This window comes from Salvelinus fontinalis, chromosome 6 (assembly GCF_029448725.1).
Source record: "Salvelinus fontinalis isolate EN_2023a chromosome 6, ASM2944872v1, whole genome shotgun sequence".
Classification (NCBI taxonomy): domain Eukaryota; kingdom Metazoa; phylum Chordata; class Actinopteri; order Salmoniformes; family Salmonidae; genus Salvelinus; species Salvelinus fontinalis.
Genome location: NC_074670.1, coordinates 85,736,070 through 85,755,832, shown reverse-complemented (window position 1 = coordinate 85,755,832; position 19,763 = coordinate 85,736,070).

Here is a 19,763-nt window from a genome sequence, read left to right as displayed (position 1 = left end):
GACCCCTTCTAGCCTTCCAATGACCCCTTCTTGCCTCCCAATGACCCCTTCTAGCCTTCCAATGACCCCTTCTTGCCTTCCAATGAACCCTTCTTTCCTTCCAATGACCCTTTCTTGCCTTCCAATGACCGCCTCTAGCCTTCCAATGACCCCTTCTTGCCTTCCAATGATCCCTTCTTGCCTTCCAATGACCCCTTCAATCCTTCCAATGACCCCTTCTTGCCTTCCAATGACCCTTTCTAGCCTTCCAATGACCCCTTCTTGCCTTCCAATGACCCCTTCTTGCCTTCCAACAACCCCTTCTTGCCTTCCAAGGACCCCTTCTTACCTTCCAATGAACCCTTCTAGCCTTCCAATGAACCCTTCTAGCCTTCCAATGATCACTTTTTGCCTTCCAATGACCCTTTCTAGCCTTCCAATGACCTCTTCTAGCCTTCCAATTAACTATTCTTGCCTTCCAATTAACTATTCTTGCCATCCAATGACCCCTTCTAGCGTTCCAATGACCTCTTCTAGCCTTCCAATGACCCCTTCTTGAATTCCAATAACCCCTTCTTGACTTCCAATGACCCCTTCTAGCCTTCCAATGACCCATTCTTGCATCCCAATGACCCTTCTAGCCTTCCAATGACCCCTTCTAGCCTTCAAATGACCCCTTCTACCCTTCCAATGACCCCTTCTAGACTTCCAATGAACCCTTCTAGCCTTCCAATGACCCCTTCTAGCCTTCCAATGACCCCTTCTAGACTTCCAATGAACCCTTCTAGCCTTCCAACGACCCCTTCTTGCCTTCCAATGAACCCTTCTAGCCTTCCAATGACCACTTCTAACCTTCCATTGACCCCTGCTTGACTTCCAATGAACCCTTCTAGCCTTCCAATGACCCCTTCTAGCCTTCCAACGACCCCTTCTTGCCTTCCAATGAACCCTTCTTGCCTTCCAATGACCCCTTCTAGCCTTCCAATGACCCCTTCTTGCCTCCCAATGACCCCTTCTAGCCTTCCAATGACCCCTTCTTGCCTCCCAATGACCCCTTCTAGCCTTCCAATGACCCCTTCTTGCCTTCCAATGAACCCTTCTTTCCTTCCAATGACCCTTTCTTGCCTTCCAATGACCGCTTCTAGCCTTCCAATGACCCCTTCAAGCCTTCCAATGATCCCTTCTTGCCTTCCAATGACCCCTTCAATCCTTCCAATGACCCCTTCTTGCCTTCCAATGACCCTTTCTAGCCTTCCAATGACCCCTTCTTGCCTTCCAATGACCCCTTCTTGCCTTCCAACAACCCCTTCTTGCCTTCCAAGGACCCCTTCTTACCTTCCAATGAACCCTTCTAGCCTTCCAATGAACCCTTCTAGCCTTCCAATGACCACTTGTTGCCTTCCAATGACCCTTTCTAGCCTTCCAATGACCTCTTCTAGCCTTCCAATTAACTATTCTTGCCTTCCAATTAACTATTCTTGCCATCCAATGACCCCTTCTAGCGTTCCAATGACCGCTTCTAGCCTTCCAATGACCCCTTCTTGAATTCCAATAACCCCTTCTTGACTTCCAATGACCCCTTCTAGCCTTCCAATGACCCCTTCTTGCCTCCCAATGACCCTTCTAGCCTTCCAATGACCCCTTCTAGCCTTCAAATGACCCCTTCTAACCTTCCAATGACCCCTTCTAGACTTCCAATGAACCCTTCTAGCCTTCCAATGACCCCTTCTAGCCTTCCAACGACCCCTTCTTGCCTTCCAATGAACCCTTCTAGCCTTCCAATGACCCCTCCTAGACTTCCAATGAACCCTTCTAGCCTTCCAATGACCCCTTCTTGCCTTCCAATGACCCCTTTTTGACTTCCAATGACCCCTTCTTGCCTTCCAATGACCCCTTCTTGCCTTCCAATGACCCCTTCTTGCCTTCCAATTACCACTTATAGCCTTCCAATGACCCCTTCTAGCCTTCCAATGACCCCTTCTTGCCTTCCAATGAACCGATATTGCCTATATATGAACCCTTCTTTCCTTCCAATGAACCCTTCCAGTTTTCCAATGACCCTTTCTTGCCTTCCAATGAACTGATCTTGCCTTCATATAAACCCTTATTTCCTTCCAATGAACACTTCTTGCCTTCCAATTAGCCCTTCTTGCCTTTCAATGAACCCTTCTTGCCTTCCAATGAACAGTTCTAGCTTTTCAATGACCCCTTCTATCCTTCCAATGAACCCTTCTCGCCTTCCAATGACCCCTTCATGACTTCCAGTGACCCTTTCTAGCCTTCCAATGACCCCTTCTTGCCTTCCAATTAACTATTCTTGCCTTCCAATGACCCCTTCTAGCCTTCCAATGAACCCTTCTTGCCTTCCAATGACCCCTTCTAGCGTTCCAATGACCCCTTCTAGCCTTCCAATGACCCCTTCTTGAATTCCAATAACCCCTTCATGACTTCCAGTGACCCCTTCTAGCCTTCCAATGACCCCTTCTTGCCTCCCAATGTACCCTTCTAGCCTTCCAATGACCCCTTCTAGCCTTCCAATGACCCCTTCTAACCTTCGAATGACCCCTTCTAGCCTTCCAATGAACCCTTCTAGCCTTCCAATGACCCCTTCTAGCCTTCCAACGACCCCTTCTTGCCTTCCAATGAACCCTTCTAGCCTTCCAATGACCCCTTCTAACCTTCCAATGACCCCTCCTAGACTTCCAATGAACCCTTCTAGCCTTCCAATGACCTATTCTTGCCTTACAATGACCCCTTCTTGCCTTCCAATGACCCCTTCTTGCCTTCCAACAACCCCTTCTTGCCTTCTAAGGACCCCTTCTTACCTTCCAATGAACCCTTCTAGCCTTCCAATGAACCCTTCTTGAATTCCAATAACCCCTTCTTGACTTCCAATGACCCCTTCTAGCCTTCCAATGACCCATTCTTGCCTCCCAATGTACGCTTCTAGCCTTCCAATGACCCCTTCTAGCCTTCCAATGACCCCTTTTAACCTTCCAATGACCCCTTCTAGACTTCCAATGAACCCTTCTAGCCTTCCAATGACCCCTTCTAGCCATCCAATGACCCCTTCTAGCCTTCCAATGACCCCTTCTAGCCTTCCAATGACCCATTCTTGCCTTCCAATGAACCCTTCTTGCCTTCCAATGATCCCTTCTTGCCTTCCAATGACCCCTTCTTGCCTTCCAATGACCCCTTCTAGCCTTCCAATGACCCCTTCTAGCCTTCCAATGACCCCTTCTAGCCTTCCAATGACCCCTTCTTGCCTTCCAATGAACTTATATTGCCTTCATATGAACCCTTCTTTCCTTCCAATGAACCCTTATATCCTTCCAATGAACCCTTCTAGTTTTCCAATGACCCCTTCTTGCCTTCCAATGAACTGATCTTGCCTTCATATGAACCCTTATTTCCTTCCAATGAACACTTCTTGCCTTCCAATTAGCCCTTCTTGCCTTCCAATGACCCCTTCTAACCTTCCAATGACCCCTTCTAGCCTTCCAATGACCCCTTCTAGCCTTCCAATGAACCCTTCTAGCCTTCCAATGACCCCTTCTAGCCTTCCAACGACCCCTTCTTGCCTTCCAATGAACCCTTCTAGCCTTCCAATGACCCCTTCTAACCTTCCAATGACCCCTTCTAGACTTCCAATGAACCCTTCTAGCCTTCCAATGACCCCTTCTAGCCTTCCAACGACCCCTTCTTGCCTTCCAATGAACCCTTCTAGCCTTCCAATGACCCCTCCTAGACTTCCAATGAACCCTTCTAGCCTTCCAATGACCCCTTCTTGCCTTCCAATGACCCCTTTTTGACTTCCAATGACCCCTTCTTGCCTTCCAATGACCCCTTCTTGCCTTCCAATGACCCCTTCTTGCCTTCCAATTACCACTTATAGCCTTCCAATGACCCCTTCTAGCCTTCCAATGACCCCTTCTTGCCTTCCAATGAACCGATATTGCCTATATATGAACCCTTCTTTCCTTCCAATGAACCCTTATTTCCTTCCAATGAACCCTTCTAGTTTTCCAATGACCCTTTCTTGCCTTCCAATGAACTGATCTTGCCTTCATATAAACCCTTATTTCCTTCCAATGAACACTTCTTGCCTTCCAATTAGCCCTTCTTGCCTTTCAATGAACCGTTCTTGCCTTCCAATGAACAGTTCTAGCTTTTCAATGACCCCTTCTATCCTTCCAATGAACCCTTCTCGCCTTCCAATGACCCCTTCATGACTTCCAGTGACCCTTTCTAGCCTTCCAATGACCCCTTCTTGCCTTCCAATTAACTATTCTTGCCTTCCAATGACCCCTTCTAGCCTTCCAATGAACCCTTCTTGCCTTCCAATGACCCCTTCTAGCGTTCCAATGACCCCTTCTAGCCTTCCAATGACCCCTTCTTGACTTCCAGTGACCCCTTCTAGCCTTCCAATGACCCCTTCTTGCCTCCCAATGTACCCTTCTAGCCTTCCAATGACCCCTTCTAGCCTTCCAATGACCCCTTCTAACCTTCCAATGACCCCTTCTAGCCTTCCAATGAACCCTTCTAGCCTTCCAATGACCCCTTCTAGCCTTCCAACGACCCCTTCTTGCCTTCCAATGAACCCTTCTAGCCTTCCAATGACCCCTTCTAACCTTCCAATGACCCCTCCTAGACTTCCAATGAACCCTTCTAGCCTTCCAATGACCTATTCTTGCCTTACAATGACCCCTTCTTGCCTTCCAACAACCCCTTCTTGCCTTCTAAGGACCCCTTCTTACCTTCCAATGAACCCTTCTAGCCTTCCAATGAACCCTTCTTGAATTCCAATAACCCCTTCTTGACTTCCAATGACCCCTTCTAGCCTTCCAATGACCCCTTTTAACCTTCCAATGACCCCTTCTAGACTTCCAATGAACCCTTCTAGCCTTCCAATGACCCCTTCTAGCCATCCAATGACCCCTTCTAGCCTTCCAATGACCCCTTCTAGCCTTCCAATGACCCATTCTTGCCTTCCAATGAACCCTTCTTGCCTTCCAATGACCCCTTCTTGCCTTCCAATGACCCCTTCTTGCCTTCCAATGACCCCTTCTAGCCTTCCAATGACCCCTTCTAGCCTTCCAATGACCCCTTCTAGCCTTCCAATGACCCCTTCTTGCCTTCCAATGAACTTATATTGCCTTCATATGAACCCTTCTTTCCTTCCAATGAACCCTTATATCCTTCCAATGAACCCTTCTAGTTTTCCAATGACCCCTTCTTGCCTTCCAATGAACTGATCTTGCCTTCATATGAACCCTTATTTCCTTCCAATGAACACTTCTTGCCTTCCAATTAGCCCTTCTTGCCTTCCAATGACCCCTTCTAACCTTCCAATGACCCCTTCTAGCCTTCCAATGACCCCTTCTAGCCTTCCAATGAACCCTTCTAGCCTTCCAATGACCCCTTCTAGCCTTCCAACGACCCCTTCTTGCCTTCCAATGAACCCTTCTAGCCTTCCAATGACCCCTTCTAACCTTCCAATGACCCCTCCTAGACTTCCAATGAACCCTTCTAGCCTTCCAATGACCCATTCTTGCCTTACAATGACCCCTTCTTGCCTTCCAATGACCCCTTCTTGCCTTCCAACAACCCCTTCTTGCCTTCTAAGGACCCCTTCTTACCTTCCAATGAACCCTTCTAGCCTTCCAATGAACCCTTCTTGAATTCCAATAACCCCTTCTTGACTTCCAATGACCCCTTCTAGCCTTCCAATGACCCATTCTTGCCTCCCAATGTACGCTTCTAGCCTTCCAATGACCCCTTCTAGCCTTCAAATGACCCCTTTTAACCTTCCAATGACCCCTTCTAGACTTCCAATGAACCCTTCTAGCCTTCCAATGACCCCTTCTAGCCATCCAATGACCCCTTCTAGCCTTCCAATGACCCCTTCTAGCCTTCCAATGACCCATTCTTGCCTTCCAATGAACCCTTCTTGCCTTCCAATGACCCCTTCTTGCCTTCCAATGACCCCTTCTTGCCTTCCAATGACCCCTTCTAGCCTTCCAATGACCCCTTCTAGCCTTCCAATGACCCCTTCTAGCCTTCCAATGACCCCTTCTTGCCTTCCAATGAACTGATATTGCCTTCATATGAACCCTTCTTTCCTTCCAATGAACCCTTATATCCTTCCAATGAACCCTTCTAGTTTTCCAATGACCCCTTCTTGCCTTCCAATGAACTGATCTTGCCTTCATATGAACCCTTATTTCCTTCCAATGAACACTTCTTGCCTTCCAATTAGCCCTTCTTGCCTTCCAATGAACCCTTCTTGCCTTCCAATGAACAGTTCTAGCCTTCCAATGACCCCTTCTATCCTTCCAATGAACCCTTCTCGCCTTCCAATGACCCCTTCTATCCTTCCAGTGACCCCTTCTTGCCTTCCAATGACCCCTCCTTGCCTTCCAATGACCCCTTCTAACCTTCCAATGACCCCTTCTTGCCTTCCAATGAACCCTTCTAGCTTTTCAATGACCCCTTTTTTCCTTCCAATGACCCCTTCTTGCCTTCCAATGAATCCTTCTAGCCTTCCAATGACCCCGTCTAGCCTTCCAATGACCTCTTCTAGCCTTCCAATGAACCCTTCTAGCCTTCCAATGAACCCTTCTAGCCTTCCAATGACCCCTTCGGGACTTCCAATGTATCCTTCTAGCCTTCCAATGACCCCTTCTAACCTTCCAACGACCACTTCTTGCCTTCCAATGACCCCTTCTAGCCTTCCAACGACCCCTTCTTGCCTTCCATTGAACCATTCTAGCCTTCCAATGACCCCTTCTTGCCTTCCAATGACCCGTTTTTGACTTCCAATGACCCTTTCTAGCCTTCCAATGACCCCTTCTAGCCTTCCAATGACCCCTTCTTGCCTTCCATTGACCCCTTCTTGCCTTCCAATGACCCGTTTTTGCAATCCAATGACCCCTTTTAGCCTTCCAATGACCCCTTCTAGCCTTCCAATGACCCCTTCTAACCTTCCAATGACCCCTTCTAGACTTCCAATGAACCCTTCTAGCCTTCCAATGACCCCTTCTAGCCTTCCAATGACCCCTTCTAGACTTCCAGTGAACCCTTCTAGCCTTCCAACGACCCCTTCTTGCCTTCCAATGAACCCTTCTAGCCTTCCAATGACCACTTCTAACCTTGCAATGACCCCTCCTTGACTTCCAATGAACCCTTCTAGCCTTCTAATGACCCCTTCTAGCCTTCCAACGACCCCTTCTTGCCTTCCAATGAACCCTTCTTGCCTTCCAATGACCCCTTCTAGCCTTCCAATGACCTCTTCTTGCCTCCCAATGACCCCTTCTAACCTTCCAATGACCCCTCCTTGACCTCCAATGAACCCTTCTAGCCTTCCAATGACCCCTTCTAGCCTTCCAACGACCCCTTCTTGCATTCCAATGAACCCTTCTTGCCTTCCAATGACCCCTTCTTGCCTCCCAATGACCCCTTCTAGCCATCCAATGACCCCTTCTTGCCTTCCAATGACCCGTTCTTGCTTTCCAATGACCCTTTCTAGCCTTCCAATGACCCCTTCTAGTCTTCCAATGACCCCTTCTTGCCTTCCAACGACCCCTTCTTGCCTTCCAATGACCCCTTTTAGCCTTCCAATGACCCCTTTTAGCCTTCCAATGACCCCTTCTAGCCTTCCAATGACCCCTTCTAGCATTCCAATGACCCCTTCTAGACTTCCAGTGAACCCTTCTAGCCTTCCAATGACCCCTTCTAGCCTTCCAATGACCCCTTCTAGACTTCCAATGAACCCTTCTAGCCTTCCAATGACCCCTTCTAGCCTTCCAATGACCCCTTCTAGACTTCCAGTGAACCCTTCTAGCCTTCCAACGACCCCTTCTTGCCTTCCAATGAACCCTTCTAGCCTTCCAATGACCACTTCTAACCTTGCAATGACCCCTCCTTGACTTCCAATGAACCCTTCTAGCCTTCTAATGACCCCTTCTAGCCTTCCAACGACCCCTTCTTGCCTTCCAATGAACCCTTCTTGCCTTCCAATGACCCCTTCTAGCCTTCCAATGACCCCTTCTTGCCTCCCAATGACCCCTTCTAACCTTCCAATGACCCCTCCTTGACCTCCAATGAACCCTTCTAGCCTTCCAATGACCCATTCTTGCCTCCCAATGTACGCTTCTAGCCTTCCAATGACCCCTTCTAGCCTTCAAATGACCCCTTTTAACCTTCCAATGACCCCTTCTAGACTTCCAATGAACCCTTCTAGCCTTCCAATGACCCCTTCTAGCCATCCAATGACCCCTTCTAGCCTTCCAATGACCCATTCTAGCCTTCCAATGACCCATTCTTGCCTTCCAATGAACCCTTCTTGCCTTCCAATGACCCCTTCTTGCCTTCCAATGACCCCTTCTTGCCTTCCAATGACCCCTTCCAGCCTTCCAATGACCCCTTCTAGCCTTCCAATGACCCCTTCTAGCCTTCCAATGACCCCTTCTTGCCTTCCAATGAACTGATATTGCCTTCATATGAAACCTTCTTTCCTTCCAATGAACCCTTATATCCTTCCAATGAACCCTTCTAGTTTTCCAATGACCCCTTCTTGCCTTCCAATGAACTGATCTTGCCTTCATATGAACCCTTATTTCCTTCCAATGAACACTTCTTGCCTTCCAATTAGCCCTTCTTGCCTTCCAATGAACCCTTCTTGCCTTCCAATGAACAGTTCTAGCCTTTCAATGACCCCTTCTATCCTTCCAATGAACCCTTCTCGCCTTCCAATGACCCCTTCTATCCTTCCAGTGACCCCTTCTTGCCTTCCAATGACCCCTCCTTGCCTTCCAATGACCCCTTCTAACCTTCCAATGACCCCTTCTTGCCTTCCAATGAACCCTTCTAGCTTTTCAATGACCCCTTTTTTCCTTCCAATGACCCCTTCTTGCCTTCCAATGAATCCTTCTAGCCTTCCAATGACCCCGTCTAGCCTTCCAATGACCTCTTCTAGCCTTCCAATGAACCCTTCTAGCCTTCCAATGAACCCTTCTAGCATTCCAATGACCCCTTCTAGACTTCCAATGTATCCTTCTAGCCTTCCAATGACCCCTTCTAACCTTCCAACGACCACTTCTTGCCTTCCAATGACCCCTTCTAGCCTTCCAACGACCCCTTCTTGCCTTCCATTGAACCATTCTAGCCTTCCAATGACCCCTTCTTGCCTTCCAATGACCCGTTTTTGACTTCCAATGACCCTTTCTAGCCTTCCAATGACCCCTTCTAGCCTTCCAATGACCCCTTCTTGCCTTCCATTGACCCCTTCTTGCCTTCCAATGACCCGTTTTTGCAATCCAATGACCCCTTTTAGCCTTCCAATGACCCCTTCTAGCCTTCCAATGACCCCTTCTAACCTTCCAATGACCCCTTCTAGACTTCCAATGAACCCTTCTAGCCTTCCAATGACCCCTTCTAGCCTTCCAATGACCCCTTCTAGACTTCCAGTGAACCCTTCTAGCCTTCCAACGACCCCTTCTTGCCTTCCAATGAACCCTTCTAGCCTTCCAATGACCACTTCTAACCTTGCAATGACCCCTCCTTGACTTCCAATGAACCCTTCTAGCCTTCTAATGACCCCTTCTAGCCTTCCAACGACCCCTTCTTGCCTTCCAATGAACCCTTCTTGCCTTCCAATGACCCCTTCTAGCCTTCCAATGACCCCTTCTTGCCTCCCAATGACCCCTTCTAACCTTCCAATGACCCCTCCTTGACCTCCAATGAACCCTTCTTGCCTTCCAATGACCCGTTCTTGCTTTCCAATGACCCTTTCTAGCCTTCCAATGACCCCTTCTAGTCTTCCAATGACCCCTTCTTGCCTTCCAACGACCCCTTCTTGCCTTCCAATGACCCCTTTTAGCCTTCCAATGACCCCTTTTAGCCTTCCAATGACCCCTTCTAGCCTTCCAATGACCCCTTCTAGCATTCCAATGACCCCTTCTAGACTTCCAGTGAACCCTTCTAGCCTTCCAATGACCCCTTCTAGCCTTCCAATGACCCCTTCTAGACTTCCAATGAACCCTTCTAGCCTTCCAATGACCCCTTCTAGCCTTCCAATGACCCCTTCTAGACTTCCAGTGAACCCTTCTAGCCTTCCAACGACCCCTTCTTGCCTTCCAATGAACCCTTCTAGCCTTCCAATGACCACTTCTAACCTTGCAATGACCCCTCCTTGACTTCCAATGAACCCTTCTAGCCTTCTAATGACCCCTTCTAGCCTTCCAACGACCCCTTCTTGCCTTCCAATGAACCCTTCTTGCCTTCCAATGACCCCTTCTAGCCTTCCAATGACCCCTTCTAACCTTCCAATGACCCCTCCTTGCCTCCCAATGACCCCTTCTAACCTTCCAATGACCCCTCCTTGACCTCCAATGAACCCTTCTAGCCTTCCAATGACCCCTTCTAGCCTTCCAACGACCCCTTCTTGCATTCCAATGAACCCTTCTTGCCTTCCAATGACCCCTTCTTGCCTCCCAATGACCCCTTCTAGCCATCCAATGACCCCTTCTTGCCTTCCAATGACCCGTTCTTGCTTTCCAATGACCCTTTCTAGCCTTCCAATGACCCCTTCTAGTCTTCCAATGACCCCTTCTTGCCTTCAAACGACCCCTTCTTGCCTTCCAATGACCCCTTTTAGCCTTCCAATGACCCCTTTTAGCCTTCCAATGACCCCTTCTAGCCTTCCAATGACCCCTTCTAGCATTCCAATGACCCCTTCTAGACTTCCAGTGAACCCTTCTAGCCTTCCAATGACCCCTTCTAGCCTTCCAATGACCCCTTCTAGACTTCGAATGAACCCTTCTAGCCTTCCAACGACCCCTTCTTGCCTTCCAATGAACCCATCTAGCCTTCCAATGACCACTTCTAACCTTCCAATGACCTCTCCTTGACTTCCAATGAACCCTTTTAGCCTTCCAATGACCCCTTCTAGCCTTCCAACAACCCCTTTTTTGCCTTCCAATGAACCCTTCTTGCCTTCCAATGACCCCTTCTAGCCTTCCAATGACCCCTTCTTGCCTCCCAATGACCCCTTCTATCCTTCCAATGAACCCTTCTCGCCTTCCAATGACCCCTTCATGACTTCCAGTGACCCTTTCTAGCCTTCCAATGACCCCTTCTTGCCTTCCAATTAACTATTCTTACCTTCCAATGACCCCTTCTAGCCTTCCAATGAACCCTTCTTGCCTTCCAATGACCCCTTCTAGCGTTCCAATGACCCCTTCTAGCCTTCCAATGACCCCTTCTTGAATTCCAATAACCCCTTCATGACTTCCAGTGACCCCTTCTAGCCTTCCAATGACCCCTTCTTGCCTCCCAATGCACCCTTCTAGCCTTCCAATGACCCCTTCTAGCCTTCCAATGACCCCTTCTAACCTTCCAATGACCCCTTCTAGCCTTCCAATGAACCCTTCTAGCCTTCCAATGACCCCTTCTAGCCTTCCAACGACCCCTTCTTGCCTTCCAATGAACCCTTCTAGCCTTCCAATGACCCCTTCTAACCTTCCAATGACCCCTCCTAGACTTCCAATGAACCCTTCTAGCCTTCCAATGACCCATTCTTGCCTTACAATGACCCCTTCTTGCCTTCCAATGACCCCTTCTTGCCTTCCAACAACCCCTTCTTGCCTTCTAAGGACCCCTTCTTACCTTCCAATGAACCCTTCTAGCCTTCCAATGAACCCTTCTTGAATTCCAATAACCCCTTCTTGACTTCCAATGACCCCTTCTAGCCTTCCAATGACCCATTCTTGCCTCCCAATGTACGCTTCTAGCCTTCCAATGACCCCTTCTAGCCTTCCAATGACCCCTTTTAACCTTCCAATGACCCCTTCTAGACTTCCAATGAACCCTTCTTGCCTTCCAATGACCCCTTCTTGCCTTCCAATGACCCCTTCTTGCCTTCCAATGACCCCTTCTTGCCTTCCAATGACCCCTTCCAGCCTTCCAATGACCCCTTCTAGCCTTCCAATGACCCCTTCTAGCCTTCCAATGACCCCTTCTTGCCTTCCAATGAACTGATATTGCCTTCATATGAAAACTTCTTTCCTTCCAATGAACCCTTATATCCTTCCAATGAACCCTTCTAGTTTTCCAATGACCCCTTCTTGCCTTCCAATGAACTGATCTTGCCTTCATATGAACCCTTATTTCCTTCCAATGAACACTTCTTGCCTTCCAATTAGCCCTTCTTGCCTTCCAATGAACCCTTCTTGCCTTCCAATGAACAGTTCTAGCCTTTCAATGACCCCTTCTATCCTTCCAATGAACCCTTCTCGCCTTCCAATGACCCCTTCTATCCTTCCAGTGACCCCTTCTTGCCTTCCAATGACCCCTCCTTGCCTTCCAATGACCCCTTCTAACCTTCCAATGACCCCTTCTTGCCTTCCAATGAACCCTTCTAGCTTTTCAATGACCCCTTTTTTCCTTCCAATGACCCCTTCTTGCCTTCCAATGAATCCTTCTAGCCTTCCAATGACCCCGTCTAGCCTTCCAATGACCTCTTCTAGCCTTCCAATGAACCCTTCTAGCCTTCCAATGAACCCTTCTAGCCTTCCAATGAGCCCTTCTAGACTTCCAATGTATCCTTCTAGCCTTCCAATGACCCCTTCTAACCTTCCAACGACCACTTCTTGCCTTCCAATGACCCCTTCTAGCCTTCCAACGACCCCTTCTTGCCTTCCATTGAACCATTCTAGCCTTCCAATGACCCCTTCTTGCCTTCCAATGACCCGTTTTTGACTTCCAATGACCCTTTCTAGCCTTCCAATGACCCCTTCTAGCCTTCCAATGACCCCTTCTTGCCTTCCATTGACCCCTTCTTGCCTTCCAATGACCCGTTTTTGCAATCCAATGACCCCTTTTAGCCTTCCAATGACCCCTTCTAGCCTTCCAATGCCCCCTTCTAACCTTCCAATGACCCCTTCTAGACTTCCAATGAACCCTTCTAGCCTTCCAATGACCCCTTCTAGCCTTCCAATGACCCCTTCTAGACTTCCAGTGAACCCTTCTAGCCTTCCAACGACCCCTTCTTGCCTTCCAATGAACCCTTCTAGCCTTCCAATGACCACTTCTAACCTTGCAATGACCCCTCCTTGACTTCCAATGAACCCTTCTAGCCTTCTAATGACCCCTTCTAGCCTTCCAACGACCCCTTCTTGCCTTCCAATGAACCCTTCTTGCCTTCCAATGACCCCTTCTAGCCTTCCAATGACCCCTTCTTGCCTCCCAATGACCCCTTCTAACCTTCCAATGACCCCTCCTTGACCTCCAATGAACCCTTCTAGCCTTCCAATGACCCCTTCTAGCCTTCCAACGACCCCTTCTTGCATTCCAATGAACCCTTCTTGCCTTCCAATGACCCCTTCTTGCCTCCCAATGACCCCTTCTAGCCATCCAATGACCCCTTCTTGCCTTCCAATGACCCGTTCTTGCTTTCCAATGACCCTTTCTAGCCTTCCAATGACCCCTTCTAGTCTTCCAATGACCCCTTCTTGCCTTCCAACGACCCCTTCTTGCCTTCCAATGACCCCTTTTAGCCTTCCAATGACCCCTTTTAGCCTTCCAATGACCCCTTCTAGCCTTCCAATGACCCCTTCTAGCCTTCCAATGACCCCTTCTAGACTTCCAATGAACCCTTCTAGCCTTCCAATGACCCCTTCTAGCCTTCCAATGACCCCTTCTAGACTTCCAGTGAACCCTTCTAGCCTTCCAACGACCCCTTCTTGCCTTCCAAAGAACCCTTCTAGCCTTCCAATGACCACTTCTAACCTTGCAATGACCCCTCCTTGACTTCCAATGAACCCTTCTAGCCTTCTAATGACCCCTTCTAGCCTTCCAACGACCCCTTCTTGCCTTCCAATGAACCCTTCTTGCCTTCCAATGACCCCTTCTAGCCTTCCAATGACCCCTTCTAACCTTCCAATGACCCCTCCTTGCCTCCCAATGACCCCTTCTAACCTTCCAATGACCCCTCCTTGACCTCCAATGAACCCTTCTAGCCTTCCAATGACCCCTTCTAGCCTTCCAACGACCCCTTCTTGCATTCCAATGAACCCTTCTTGCCTTCCAAAGACCCCTTCTTGCCTCCCAATGACCCCTTCTAGCCATCCAATGACCCCTTCTTGCCTTCCAATGACCCGTTCTTGCTTTCCAATGACCCTTTCTAGCCTTCCAATGACCCCTTCTAGTCTTCCAATGACCCCTTCTTGCCTTCAAACGACCCCTTCTTGCCTTCCAATGACCCCCTTTAGCCTTCCAATGACCCCTTCTAGCCTTCCAATGACCCCTTCTAGCATTCCAATGACCCCTTCTAGACTTCCAGTGAACCCTTCTAGCCTTCCAATGACCCCTTCTAGCCTTCCAATGACCCCTTCTAGACTCCGAATGAACCCTTCTAGCCTTCCAACGACCCCTTCTTGCCTTCCAATGAACCCTTCTAGCCTTCCAATGACCACTTCTAACCTTCCAATGACCTCTCCTTGACTTCCAATGAACCCTTTTAGCCTTCCAATGACCCATTCTAGCCTTCCAACAACCCCTTTTTTGCCTTCCAATGAACCCTTCTTGCCTTCCAATGACCCCTTCTAGCCTTCCAATGACCCCTTCTTGCCTCCCAATGACCCCTTCTATCCTTCCAATGAACCCTTCTCGCCTTCCAATGACCCCTTCATGACTTCCAGTGACCCTTTCTAGCCTTCCAATGACCCCTTCTTGCCTTCCAATTAACTATTCTTGCCTTCCAATGACCCCTTCTAGCCTTCCAATGAACCCTTCTTGCCTTCCAATGACCCCTTCTAGCGTTCCAATGACCCCTTCTAGCCTTCCAATGACCCCTTCTTGAATTCCAATAACCCCTTCATGACTTCCAGTGACCCCTTCTAGCCTTCCAATGACCCCTTCTTGCCTCCCAATGCACCCTTCTAGCCTTCCAATGACCCCTTCTAGCCTTCCAATGACCCCTTCTAACCTTCCAATGACCCCTTCTAGCCTTCCAATGAACCCTTCTAGCCTTCCAATGACCCCTTCTAGCCTTCCAACGACCCCTTCTTGCCTTCCAATGAACCCTTCTAGCCTTCCAATGACCCCTTCTAACCTTCCAATGACCCCTCCCAGACTTCCAATGAACCCTTCTAGCCTTCCAATGACCCATTCTTGCCTTACAATGACCCCTTCTTGCCTTCCAATGACCCCTTCTTGCCTTCCAACAACCCTTTCTTGCCTTCTAAGGACCCCTTCTTACCTTCCAATGAACCCTTCTAGCCTTCCAATGAACCCTTCTTGAATTCCAATAACCCCTTCTTGACTTCCAATGACCCCTTCTAGCCTTCCAATGACCCCTTCTAGCCTTCCAATGACCCCTTTTAACCTTCCAATGACCCCTTCTAGACTTCCAATGAACCCTTCTAGCCTTCCAATGACCCCTTCTAGCCATCCAATGACCCCTTCTAGCCTTCCAATGACCCCTTCTAGCCTTCCAATGACCCATTCTTGCCTTCCAATGAACCCTTCTTGCCTTCCAATGACCCCTTCTTGCCTTCCAATGACCCCTTCTTGCCTTCCAATGACCCCTTCTAGCCTTCCAATGACCCCTTCTAGCCTTCCAATGACCCCTTCTAGCCTTCCAATGACCCCTTCTTGCCTTCCAATGAACTGATATTGCCTTCATATGAACCCTTCTTTCCTTCCAATGAACCCTTATTTCCTTCCAATGAACCCTTCTAGTTTTCCAATGACCCCTTCTTGCCATCCAATGAACTGATCTTGCCTTCATATGAACCCTTATTTCCTTCCAATGAACACTTCTTGCCTTCCAATTAGCCCTTCTTGCCTTCCAATGAACCCTTCTTGCCTTCCAATGAACAGTTCTAGCCTTTCAATGACCCCTTCTATCCTTCCAATGAACCCTTCTCGCCTTCCAATGACCCCTTCTATCCTTCCAGTGACCCCTTCTTGCCTTCCAATGACCCCTCCTTGCCTTCCAATGACCCCTTCTAACCTTCCAATGACCCCTTCTTGCCTTCCAATGAACCCTTCTAGCTTTTCAATGACCCCTTTTTTCCTTCCAATGACCCCTTCTTGCCTTCCAATGAATCCTTCTAGCCTTCCAATGACCCCGTCTAGCCTTCCAATGACCTCTTCTAGCCTTCCAATGAACCCTTCTAGCCTTCCAATGAACCCTTCTAGCCTTCCAATGACCCCTTCTAGACTTCCAATGTATCCTTCTAGCCTTCCAATGACCCCTTCTAACCTTCCAACGACCACTTCTTGCCTTCCAATGACACCTTCTAGCCTTCCAACGACCCCTTCTTGCCTTCCATTGAACCATTCTAGCCTTCCAATGACCCCTTCTTGCCTTCCAATGACCCGTTTTTGCCTTCCAATGACCATTTCTATCCTTCCAATGACCCCTTCTAGACTTCCAATGACCCCTTCTTGCCTCCCAATGACCCCTTCTAGCCTTCCAATGACCCCTTCTTGCCTCCCAATGACCCCTTCTAACCTTCCAATGACCCCTTCTTGCCTTCCAATGAACCCTTCTAGCTTTTCAATGACCCCTTTTTTCCTTCCAATGACCCCTTCTTGCCTTCCAATGAATCCTTCTAGCCTTCCAATGACCCCTTCTAGACTTCCAATGTATCCTTCCAGCCTTCCAATGACCCCTTCTAACCTTCCAACGACCACTTCTTGCCTTCCAATGACACCTTCTAGCCTTCCAACGACCCCTTCTTGCCTTCCATTGAACCATTCTAGCCTTCCTATGACCCCTTCTTGCCTTCCAATGACCCGTTTTTGCCTTCCAATGACCATTTCTATCCTTCCAATGACCCCTTCTAGACTTCCAATGACCCCTTCTTGCCTCCCAATGACCCCTTCTAGCCTTCCAATGACCCCTTCTTGCCTCCCAATGACCCCTTCTAACCTTCCAATGACCCCTTCTTGCCTTCCAATGAACCCTTCTAGCTTTTCAATGACCCCTTTTTTCCTTCCAATGACCCCTTCTTGCCTTCCAATGAATCCTTCTAGCCTTCCAATGACCCTGTCTAGCCTTCCAATGACCTCTTCTAGCCTTCCAATGAACCCTTCTAGCCTTCCAATGACCCCTTCTAGACTTCCAATGTATCCTTCTAGCCTTCCAATGACCCCTTCTAACCTTCCAACGACCACTTCTTGCCTTCCAATGACACCTTCTAGCCTTCCAACGACCCCTTCTTGCCTTCCATTGAACCATTCTAGCGTTCCAATGACCCCTTCTTGCCTTCCAGTGACCCGTTTTTGCCTTCCAATGACCATTTCTAGCCTTCCAATGACCCCTTCTAGACTTCCAATGACCCCTTCTTGCCTCCCAATGACCCCTTCTAGCCTTCCAATGACCCCTTCTTGCCTCCCAATGACCCCTTCTAGCCTTCCAATGACCCCTTCTTTTCTTCCAATGAACCCTTCTTTCCTTCCAATGACCCTTTCTTGCCTTCCAATGACCGCTTCTAGCCTTCCAATGACCCCTTCTTGCCTTCCAATGATCCCTTCTTGCCTTCCAATGACCCCTTCAATCCTTCCAATGACCCCTTCTTGCCTTCCAATGACCCTTTCTAGCCTTCCAATGACCCCTTCTTGCCTTCCAATGACCCCTTCTTGCCTTCCAACAACCCCTTCTTGCCTTCCAAGGACCCCTTCTTACCTTCCAATGAACCCTTCTAGCCTTCCAATGAACCCTTCTAGCCTTCCAATGACCACTTTTTGCCTTCCAATGACCCTTTCTAGCCTTCCAATGACCTCTTCTAGCCTTCCAATTAACTATTCTTGCCTTCCAATTAACTATTCTTGACTTCCAATGACCCCTTCTAGCGTTCCAATGACCTCTTCTAGCCTTCCAATGACCCCTTCTTGAATTCCAATAACCCCTTCTTGACTTCCAATGACCCCTTCTAGCCTTCCAATGACCCCTTCTTGCCTCCCAATGACCCTTCTAGCCTTCCAATGACCCCTTCTAGCCTTCAAATGACCCCTTCTAACCTTCCAATGACCCCTTCTAGACTTCCAATGAACCCTTCTAGCCTTCCAATGACCCCTTCTAGCCTTCCAATGACCCCTTCTAGACTTCCAATGAACCCTTCTAGCCTTCCAACGACCCCTTCTTGCCTTCCAATGAACCCTTCTAGCCTTCCAATGACCACTTCTAACCTTCCATTGACCCCTCCTTGACTTCCAATGAACCCTTCTAGCCTTCCAATGACCCCTTCTAGCCTTCCAACGACCTATTCTTGCCTTCCAATGAACCCTTCTTGCCTTCCAATGACCCCTTCTAAACTTTCAATGACCCCTTCTTGCCTCCCAATGACCCCTTCTAGCCTTCCAATGACCCCTTCTTGCCTCCCAATGACCCCTTCTAGCCTTCCAATGACCCCTTCTTGCCTTCCAATGAACCCTTCTTTCCTTCCAATGACCCTTTCTTGCCTTCCATTGACCGCTTCTAGCCTTCCAATGACCCCTTCTTGCCTTCCAATGATCCCTTCTTGCCTTCCAATGACCCCTTCAATCCTTCCAATGACCCCTTCTTGCCTTCCAATGACCCTTTCTAGCCTTCCAATGACCCCTTCTTGCCTTCCAATGACCCCTTCTTGCCTTCCAACAACCCCTTCTTGCCTTCCAAGGACCCCTTCTTACCTTCCAATGAACCCTTCTAGCCTTCCAATGAACCCTTCTAGCCTTCCAATGACCACTTTTTGCCTTCCAATGACCCTTTCTAGCCTTCCAATGACCTCTTCTAGCCTTCCAATTAACTATTCTTGCCTTCCAATTAACTATTCTTGCCATCCAATGACCCCTTCTAGCGTTCCAATGACCTCTTCTAGCCTTCCAATGACCCCTTCTTGAATTCCAATAACCCCTTCTTGACTTCCAATGACCCCTTCTAGCCTTCCAATGACCCCTTCTTGCCTCCCAATGACCCTTCTAGCCTTCAAATGACCCCTTCTAACCTTCCAATGACCCCTTCTAGACTTCCAATGAACCCTTCTAGCCTTCCAATGACCCCTTCTAGCCTTCCAACGACCCCTTCTTGCCTTCCAATGAACCCTTCTAGCCTTCCAATGACCCCTCCTAGACTTCCAATGAACCCTTCTAGCCTTCCAATGACCCCTTCTTGCCTTCCAATGACCCCTTTTTGACTTCCAATGACCCCTTCTTGCCTTCCAATGACCCCTTCTTGCCTTCCAATGACCCCTTCTTGCCTTCCAATGACCACTTATAGCCTTCCAATGACCCCTTCTAGCCTTCCAATGACCCCTTCTTGCCTCCCAATGACCCCTTCTATCCTTCCAATGAACCCTTCTCGCCTTCCAATGACCCCTTCATGACTTCCAGTGACCCTTTCTAGCCTTCCAATGACCCCTTCTTGCCTTCCAATTAACTATTCTTGCCTTCCAATGACCCCTTCTAGCCTTCCAATGAACCCTTCTTGCCTTCCAATGACCCCTTCTAGCGTTCCAATGACCCCTTCTAGCCTTCCAATGACCCCTTCTTGAATTCCAATAACCCCTTCATGACTTCCAGTGACCCCTTCTAGCCTTCCAATGACCCCTTCTTGCCTCCCAATGCACCCTTCTAGCCTTCCAATGACCCCTTCTAGCCTTCCAATGACCCCTTCTAACCTTCCAATGACCCCTTCTAGCCTTCCAATGAACCCTTCTAGCCTTCCAATGACCCCTTCTAGCCTTCCAACGACCCCTTCTTGCCTTCCAATGAACCCTTCTAGCCTTCCAATGACC